A 10,779-nucleotide genomic window follows, 5' to 3' on the forward strand; every position below is an offset into this window, starting at 1 on the left:
CAGCAACTGAAAGGCGCTGCAGTAAAGGCCTGGCAGAGCATTAAAAAGGAGGAAACCCAGCATCTGGTGATGTCCATGAGTTCAAGACTTCAGACTGTCATTGCCAGCAAAGGGTTTTCAACCAAGTATTCGAAATGAACATTTTATTTCCAGTTATTTCATTTGTCCAATTACTTTTGAGCCCCTGAAATGAAGGGATTGTGTTAATAAAATGCTTTAGTTGCCTCACATTTTTCTGCAATCGTTTTGTTCGCCCCACTGAATTAAAGCTGAAAGTCTGCACTTCAACTGCATCTGAGTTGTTTCATTTAAAATTCATTGTGGTAATGTACAGAACCAAAATTAGAAAAAAGTGGTCTCTGTCCAAATATTTATGGACCTAACTGTATGTACTGGCTAAGATCCTTAAGCTGTATTTATGGCAATAGACTTCTGTCTATTAACAGATTGGATCAAACTGTGGTCAGATCTGCCCGAAGGTGCCATGGGTTTACATTTAAAGGTATCTTTAACATCTAAATGGAGCAAGTCCAGCTTGTTGTTTTTTTTGAGTGGAATAGGACACCTATCTTAGGGACGTTTGTCATTGTTCATTCCAAAGTCATGTGGATGAAGTCACCACGTATTATAACTGCAGGGTGCCAATGATTCATCATTTGAGTGTTGGTGACAGAATTAATCATTTCTGTTGCTGAGTCCACATGTTCCAGAACAAGGAATATAAACATTAATAAAGATGATGTAATTTATATCCCAGGGAAAATAACTTGGATGAGTTCCAACAGCCAGAATTTCAATGTCTGAAATACAAGCTGTAGTGTTTACTGTCGTATGCTCCCTTTAACACCATTCCTTGTTCTCATAGATGACCAGACCCCCTTCTGTCTTTTTTCCACACCACACTGGGTGTAGGTCTGCTCAAATAAGATGAAATCTTTCCAGCATTAAAACAGTGTCAGGTATAGCAGCTGTCAGCCAGATCTCCGTAAAATACAAAATACCACTGTAATTGTACTCACTGCGACTCACTTGGAGAGCAAACAGTCCCTGCATCTTATTTGAGATGCCCATTACAAAGAATGGCAGACCAGTTCTGAATCTTGTCTGCCTTACTTTTCTCACTCCTGCTCTTCGCCCTCTCTGTTTTCAAATGAGTAACTCCTGTGTCAGGATGAAATGGAGCTGCTTAGATACTTGAGATTGCAGCATAGATTATGTGGATATTTTTGGAACCCCACTTGTTTTTCAGTTTCTCTTACATTTCCTGGTGTTGCAGACCTAAGGTAACCTTCAGATGCTGTTCAGTCTCCCTGTGACTTCTCCTAAGTTGTTTGTTGCTTGTTTGAGATGATAGCAGCAGATCATTGCTAAATTTAAAATCCATTTAAATGATTCTCTGGTGGCCAGTATCAGTGACAAGTCAAAAGCCAGATCAAATTGAATCCTAAAATTAATCAAAACTAGTAATTCTTCACCTACTCTATGTAGGATTTCCTGTAAGACATATTTCCTAACATGTCATTCCAATTGATCCATAGATGAAGCCAGCACCTTGATTCTACATACAGTACTGGCTCACCTGGACAACAGGAGATAAAATTATCTTTATAGGATAGTGTGAGACTTCTGAACTCTTTTGGGACTCCCCCTAACGGAACAACACGCTAAAGAGAATCCCAAAGCATGATAACTGCATCTGTGGAAGATTGTTTATCCACTGTTGGGGCAACCACAGGCTCACAGTGCTGCAGTGGCTCGCCGCCAAAGCAAATCCGAGCCAATCGCGCTTGCGCTTTAAATGGCTGTCGTGATGCAAGGAACATTATAAATGCATGGAACAATATTACTTGGCCACGACCATGCCTGACTGCTGTGTCTGTGATTGGAGAGTGGTAGATTCTGCTACAATAAATAACCGTGCTGTTCCTGTTTCAAGATGAATAAAGATGGTTTTGCTAAAGTACTGAGACTCATACTTGTGTTTTGGGGTGCAAGACAGGGATTCACCTGTCACAATATAATGAAACATTTAACACAACAAACACCTCTAAGCTCAACATCATGCTCGGGGAACTGCGTCTGAACACTTCACTGTGCAGCAGGGTTTTAAGCTTCTCAACAGGCAGGCCCCAGGGCAGTCAAACTTCATCATCCCCCACTCTCAACACAGGGACTCCATAGGGCTGTGTGCCGAGTCCTCAGCTCTACTCCATTTATACATATAAATGCATGGCTGCATATGACCATAACATTGTTGTCAAGTTTGCTGATGACACAACTGTGGTGGGCCTGATCTCTAACATTAATGAGCAAGTTTACCTGGGTGAAGTGGAGAGTCTATCAGGACAATAGTCTTCTTCTGAATGCCAGAAACACAGAGGAGCTGATTGTGGACTTAAGGAGAAAATAGCCAAGGCCTTACTAGTAAACAGAAGTATTACTGTTTGGAAACAGCACACAGCAGGACCACAGGGCTCTGCAGAAAGAGTGGTACAGTTAGCTGAACTCATCGATGGGTGTTCACTCTCCAGCTTCCAGGATATCTACACAAAGCAATGTTGAACCAGGGGAATGGAAATTATCAGAGATATCAGCAGTCCCAACAATAGCCTCTATGGCTACCTGAAGACCAGTTCAGAGAGACTAAGGAGGAGCTTCTGTCCACTGTCCATGATACCTTATTGTGTTTATGTATATATAATATACTGTATATATATTTTGTAGCAGTAGAGGCTGTTATCGACCTCTCGAACCCTCAGGTACCACGCCAAACACCAGGTAACTGTACAATTAGTATTTATTTTATAATAATACCGTGCACTAAGCACCCTCCACTCCACACTACTCATACAATGATCAATACTCCAACTAAACACAATTCTCTCTCTCCTCCGCTCCCAGACACTTAGCCACCCTACCTCTCAGCTCAGCTCAATGTCTGGGCTTTCCCAGCATCCTTTTATACCCCCTGACCCGGAAGTGGTTCCTGTCCAACAATCCACAAGTCCTCATTACTTCCGGGTCAGAGTAAAAGTCCTTTTCTTCAACCTGGAAGCACGTCGTTTCTCCTGTTCATGTGACCAGGACGTACTTCCAGGTTATAGGGCACATAACAGTCTAAAAGCCTCCATACAGCGGCTCCCGGTGGCCCCCATGGTATCCTGCAGGGCTGCACATACAAACTACAAGGTCCATGAGGCCCTGCTGGAATTCAGGGAACCTCCATGCTGTTGGGAGAGCTCCATCTCGCGGCCTGGAGGTGTGGGCCGGAATATTTAGCCGGCCATCCATCACAATATATATATATATATATATATATATATATATATATATATATATATATATATATATATATATATATATTGTAACAACAAGAAACCAAAGAGAAAAAGGTTTGGGGATCCGCCCCATATATTGTAAGACAAGTAAATCAATTGCACAAGTAATTAAAAAAGACCCAATAGAACAGGCTTTTATAATGTGGAGGTTGATGCCGGTTTAGCTGGGTTTCCCTTCTGATTATCTGTTGGAAAGGGGGCATAAAGAAGTTAGTGCCCTTCGTCAACCCCCGAGCTGACATTTTATCCAAAGTTAAGCCCTCTGACTGCCTCCTATGCACGTGCGTGTGACAATATATATATTTATTTATTTATATATATACAGTTAAAACCTCTATTATCTGTCAGGTAGATTAGTTTAATGGATATTTATTTATAAAACAAAAGTATATTAACTAAATATAATATAGTATTAACAAAATTAATTAACTCATATAATATTGTAACAACGAGTGTAATAAGCAAACACAACTCAGAGGTACTGGAGCTTTCTACGTTCGCTCCATAACAAATGGTGCCCTGTCTTATACTTCATTATCTGGGTTACAGAGCACATCTCCAGAACAATAAAAGAAACCTTTCCCTACCAAGCAGTCATGTTCTGTCTTTCGCTACACTCCTGCTTATTGTCTCCTGACTCCCTACTCAAAACTTCCTTCTGTCATTCCTTCCTTTTCCATCTCCTAAGAGGTGTGTCAGAAGCCCTTCACCCAGTCTCATCACTTTCACAGCATTCCACCCTTTCTGCCCCAAACAGCGTATCACAAGCTGCCTGCCCATTTTCATCAGCGTCATGTTTTATATCATTCACTGTTGTTCTTCCTGCTCCATAAATTGAAGCACTTTTGCTTTTTTGTAAATATTTAATTATTTCAATTTTTGTGATAATTCCAACACCACACACTTACATTTATTGGCCACAACAATGTATAGCAGATTAATTATAGCAAAAGATAAAAGCTATGAAACTCTATTAAAACTGAAGGTAAGTAACTGACACTGTGATTTCAAAATGCGCCATGACACGTGGAGCTGGGGAAGAACACTACATGCTAGCACAAGGGAGAGTTGTGCCAGTGTGCATAGCTTGCAGTGTACAGTAACAGGTCAGTGCTGGCAGGCACAATTTTTTTTTTCTTTGGTCCCAACAGTTAACAGAGACTGACAGTGAATTGAGTGATGGATAATCGAGGTTTTACTGATATATATATATATATATATACAGTGATCCCTCGCTATATCGCGCTTCGCCTTTCGCGGCTTCACTCCATCGCGGATTTTATATGTAAGCATATTTAAATATATATCGCGGATTTTTTGCTGGTTCGCGGATTTCTGCGGACAATGGGTCTTTTAATTTCTGGTACATGCTTCCTCAGTTGGTTTGCCCAGTTGATTTCATACAAGGGACGCTATTGGCAGATGGCTGAGAAGCTAGATTGCTCACTTTTCTCTTTCTCTTGCGCTGACTTTCTCTGATCCTGACGTATGGGGATTGAGCAGGGGGGCTGTTCGCACACCTAGACGATACGGACGCTCGTCTAAAAATGCTGAAAGATTATCTTCACGTTGCTATCTTTTGTGCAGCTGCTTCCTGAAACGACATGCTGCACAAAAGCTCGAAGGGCACGTATTGATTTTTGACTGAAAAACAAACTCTGTCTCTCTCTATCTCTATCTCTCTCTCTCCCCCTGCTCCTGACGGAGGGGGTGTGAGCTGCCGCCTTCAACAGCTTTGTACCGGCGGTGCTTCGCATACTTAAAAGCCAAACAGCCCTATTGATTTGTTTGCTAGAGATTGTTTTCTCTATCTATGTGACATTCTGTGCTCCTGACACGCACTCCTTTGAAGAGGAAGATATGTTTGCATTCTTTTAATTGTGAGACAGAACTGTCATCTCTGTCTTGTCATGGAGCACAGTTTAAACTTTTGAAAAAGAGACAAATGTTTGTTTGCAGTGTTTGAATAACGTTCCTGTCTCTCTACAACCTCCTGTGTTTCTGCGCAAATCTGTGACCCAAGCGTGACAATATAAAAATAACCATATAAACATATGGTTTCTACTTCGCGGATTTTCTTATTTCGCAGGTGGCTCTGGAATGCAACCCCCGCGATGGAGGACGGATTACTGTATATTTATCCATCCATCCATTTTCCAACCCGCTGAATCCGAACACAGGGTCACGGGGGTCTGCTGGAGCCAATCCCAGCCAACACAGGGCACAAGGCAGGGAACCAATCCTGGGCAGGGTGCCAACCCACCGCAGCTGTATATATATATATATATATATATATACCTGCGTATTAGTGAAAAAGGACAGTGAAGAGGGCCCTGCCTGGTTTTCCACTCCTGACATCATTCTTCCCTCTCCCCTTGGCCTGCAGCCTCTGTCTCAGATTAGTGCCACTATATCGCTCCTGCAAGCGAACTATGATTCTTAGTGTGATGAGAGAAGTTGTAAAATCAACTGGAATGTTCAAGAAAAGTATAGAAAAAAAAACAAATCTAAATCCATTAAGTAGTTCTCTCGTTCGCTAGCTAAGCAGGGGTAAGGTACATGCCCCGAGGCTGGCACATCAGTGAGGAGGGCCCTGTCCCTCTCCCCTTGGCCCACTGCGTGTCTCTCGGATTCGTGCAAATAAATCGATAATGAAGCGACCTATGATACATAGCGCAATGAGAGAAGTCGCAAAATCAACCGGAATGTTCAAGCAAATTATAGAAAAAAACCTGTTCTAAATCCGTTAAGTACTTTTCTCGTGAAAAGCGGACAAACATACAGACAGACAGATGTTGGATTTTATACATATGTACAGTAGCTTGTTGATTTGGTGGGCCTCTCTTGAAGTGATGTTTCCAGCCCAGCCCAGCACACCACAATGTAGAAAATCACACTGACCATCACAGAGCTGTAGAAGATGTGAAGGATGTCGCTTAACACAATGCAGTCTCCTAGGAAGAACAACCTGCTCTATTCATTCTTTTAAAGCTCCTCTGTGTTCCAAGACCAGTCCAACCTGTCATTAATGTGAACCTCCAAGTACTTGGAGGAGAGGACCACCTCTAAATCCATTCCTTGAATAATAGCTGGACATAGAGGCTCTTTGGTGCAGTGAAAGTCAATAACCAGTTCCTTTGGTTTTGCTGATATTAAGATGCAGACAATTCTCTTTGCACCAAGAAACAAACTTCTCCACCTGACTCCTCTCCTGTGCCTCATCCCCCTTATCAATACACACCATAAGTGCAAAATTATCTGAGAATTTCTGCAAATGACATGACCTGGTGCTATATGTATAGTCTGAGGTGTACAGAGTGAAGACAAAAGGAGACAGGACTGTTCCTTCTTGTATATTCTTCTTCTAATGCAAATGTGCACATTCTTGGAGCTTAGCAGCTAATCATTTCACTATATATTGTATGTATTATGTGTGTAATTGTACGTGACAAATAAAGCTTGATTTGATGACCTTATTACTGAAGTGACAATACAAAATTTACATTCTGGATCTACTGGTTAACACTACTCAACATAAAGGGTAAATGTACTAACAGAAATATTTAGTTTATAATTTAAAATTTTCCATTTGATGTTTTTTTTTCATAAGGAATGTAGTGATAGGAGAACTTTTTTTATAAGACCCAGAGTAAATATTTATACACTGACAAATTATTTTAATTTGGTTTAATGCATTTTTTCAACAGTGGGTGATATGGATGGAAGACTTTCTGGAGAACTAGCTGTGTTATTTGGCTTCAACTGGGAAATTTCCTCATTTCCAGAGCAGAGGGTTAATCGGATGTATCAGAATTTCTATGCAACTAACTAAATGCTTCTATTTATATAATATTTGTTGCTAGTTTTTTTCCCCACACAGGTTAGTATTATTAGTTCACTGGCATTTGTTACTTATGGATAGGCTATTGTGGCGGATGGCCAGGGCCCATGCACGGCCCGGTTGCCCCTTTGACACTGGATCCGGGGGAGCAGCCATGGGATGCAAACTACGTCCCCCAGTACACTTGGTGGCAGGCCCCCTGGGTTGCATCGGGGCCACTTTCTTGGAACACCGGAGCTCATCCCCGTTAGGCTCCATGTCCACCGCCAAGAGGAGCTGCATGGCTTAACGAGCCTGTGTGGGCTGAATGGAGCTACACCCGGAAGTGCAGCTTGAATTAGGTTGGTTACCACCTGAAGCACTTCCAGGTGGGCTATAAGAGGAGCCTACAGCCACTACTCGAGGCGCCAGAGTTGGGAGGAGGATGAGGATGAGGACGAGGACAAAGACAAAGCTGCCTGGGAGGAGTGGAGGAAGAGGAGTGATTTTTAGGGTGTTTTGATTGCTGCTTTGGAGACTGTGTATGGCCTGTGGGACACGGGGAAGACTTGCCCCACGGCTGCAGACTACAAAAATAAATATTTTTGTTTCTTTTGACCTGTGCCTCCGGTGTCAGTCTGTGTCAGGTCGGTGCCAACCAAGCGCTTCTGCCACACTATAAAAAATGGTTTATTGGTAGATCAATTCTGGTTTTTCCTAGTGAGTGACTTCAGTTTTTGTTGCAAGTTGATGCAAAATACAATTTTACAGAAAACAGTATTATATTAAATTCAAACAGGTGGTTAGTAGAAATAATAATAATTTTGGTTATATATGTAATTTCACCCTGTAGCACATCTATCTATCTATCTTGTAAAAATGGCAGCTTCTATCAGATTTGAATATAATGCTTTGATTTGTAATCTTGTACCATTTCAAAGGTTTGGACGGCTTAAATCAAAACCAATATAAACTGAGTTGTATTTTACTTTAACTTATTACATACTGCATTAACATTTACAGGCTGCACATTTATGTGGTGCATCTAATGAACTGAACTTTTTAAGCTTTGTACAGAAAAGAACAGGTAAAAAGAAATAACATTGTGAACCATCCCCACCTCCTTTATATTGTGTCTGTGGGGGACACTTTAATGACCTGCTTATGCATTTAAACTGAACAAAGCATGTCATCACTCCTGACTTGTGGTGTACACATGTGCTCTGCAAACCACAATGTAGCCGCACATCAGGCTCTGACATCCAAGACACCCCAGTGCTCCACAATATTGTATGTATTTTACCACCATACCCCCTTTTCTTTGAATTGTACAATATGTATATAGGCACATTTGACAGTCTAATCTGGTTTGAATTTGTATGCATTTTATACCATATCATGAAGAGTGGTGGCTCTGAGGCTAGGGATCTATGCTGGCAATTGGAAGGTTGCCAGTTTGAATCCCATAAATGCCAGAAATGACTCTACTCCACTGGGCCCTTGAGCAAGGCCCTTCACCTGTAATTGCTTCATCCTGGGCATGACGTTTATCTGCATCCAGCCCTGCAAGCAGGTCCTCCAACTTATAAGGAAGTCTTGGGGGTTGGTAGCAGGACTGGCACTCCAGCCACCGTAAAAAATCTCACACTGTTCCAGTGTAGTGCTGAGGTGACACCCGCTGCACTTGGGTCCCAATCCAGGTGATTCGTCATGTGGTGGGTAAAACAACGCACTATCAGCACATGCTCCGAACCTCTCATTAGGAGTAAAAAGAAGCCGACAGTATAGGGAGTACTGTGTGTACCAAAGAAGGTTACTTGCTAACTATGTGCTTTTTGAGCTTTGCCTAACTTTCCTTAATCGACCTCACACCTCATTTTCCATGCAGCTCACTTTTTCCTGTGTAATGGCAGCTGCCCTTCTTTACTCTCTGCTAGCCCCATTCTTATCCTTGCAGCATTCATTTGCATGAACTGCAAGCCCCATTTCTCAGTGTGATCACTTGTCAGCGCTGAGCCAAAAAAAGGAAGCAATGCCTAAGAACACCCCTCTTGCTGTACTAAGATAAAAAAACTTTTTTTTTTTCTAACATCAGCAATTTCAATCAAATCAGTCAAAGTGTTTTAGAGATGATAGAGTTTTTTAGTTTTTATATGGTATGGGGAGATTTTACCCCTAAATATTGATATATCAAAATGTACCTACCCTACGTACTGCCACAGATGTACCATCCTGTCAAACTTCAGCTTATTAACTAAATGGGATACAGTGTTTTTGTTGATCTCTGAGTGAGTCAACTTTTTATTATATAGATTACACTAGATTATTAAATGAGACTTTATTTGTCCCCAAGGAGAAATTAAAATATTACAGAAGCTCAAAAAGAACCACACACACACATATAAATATCCATCCATTTTCCAACCCGCTGAATCCGAACACAGGGTCACGGGGGTCTGCTGGAGCCAATCCCAGCCAACACAGGGCACAAGGCAGGAAACAATCCTGGGCAGGGTGCCAACCCACCGCAGGACACACACAAACACACCCACACACCAAGCACACCCTAGGGCCAATTTAGAATCACCAATCCACCTAACCTGCATGTCTTTGGAATGTGGGAGGAAACCGGAGCGCCCGGAGGAAACCCACGCAGACACGGGGAGAACATGCAAACTCCACGCAGGGAGGACCCGGGAATCGAACCCAGGTCCCCAGATCTCCCAACTGCGAGGCAGCAGCGCTACCCACTGCGCCACCGTGCTGCCACACATATAAATATATATATATATATATATATATGATATAACTAGGGGGCTTGCCCCCACTCACTTCACTCGCCAACCCCCGTGCCAGGGCTACGCACTAGCCTCTTTGCGGTTCTGCCACTTACGTATGGGGATGCGGATATTAAAAATATTAAAATGTAATAATTTGAAAGTAAATTATGTTTCATGTTGCATTACAGTTGTTACGTAGAACAATTTCATTCTGTTTGGCTTTGAAATTAACATACAAAAATTTTTTAAACTTACACTTTTACTGTAAAACTTCAGTAAAAACAATTTTTTGAATTAAATTTTCATCAATATCGCACTGAATTTTGATTCTGTGTTTGGACTTTCATCGTGACAATGCAACGGATAACTGCCCGTGATTGAATTTCGTTTCTTTCTCTCTATTAAATATAATGACTTTTTCGAATGTTTGGCTCTGAGATTTGTAAGTTGTCTTTGCAAAAGCTATTCTAACGGGAAGCTGTTAACATTTTAATATGAATGGCACATCAAGATCTTTGTTGTATAATGTTATCCCCTGAAGATGTACTACAATACATTACCTTTCCTGGATACATCCTTCTTTCTACAGTAATTTGTGCGGATGAAGACCAGACAGTGTTAACGGTTGTAGATATTCTTCAGGATATTGTAAGTTGATGTTTTCATCTTCCACACAGTCACCAACAAATGTTTCAGCATAGTCTATTGATACGCATTTAACCGATTTGCCGTGTAACCAATCAACATTTCTGGTATTAATTTGTTTGACTTCATCGTATCTCAGTCCTAGGATTGCTGTGTACTCATTTTTACTGTTGATAACTTGGGAACTTAGTGAGGA

The sequence above is a fragment of the Erpetoichthys calabaricus genome, chromosome 2 (genome assembly GCF_900747795.2).
Source record: "Erpetoichthys calabaricus chromosome 2, fErpCal1.3, whole genome shotgun sequence".
Taxonomy (NCBI): domain Eukaryota; kingdom Metazoa; phylum Chordata; class Cladistia; order Polypteriformes; family Polypteridae; genus Erpetoichthys; species Erpetoichthys calabaricus.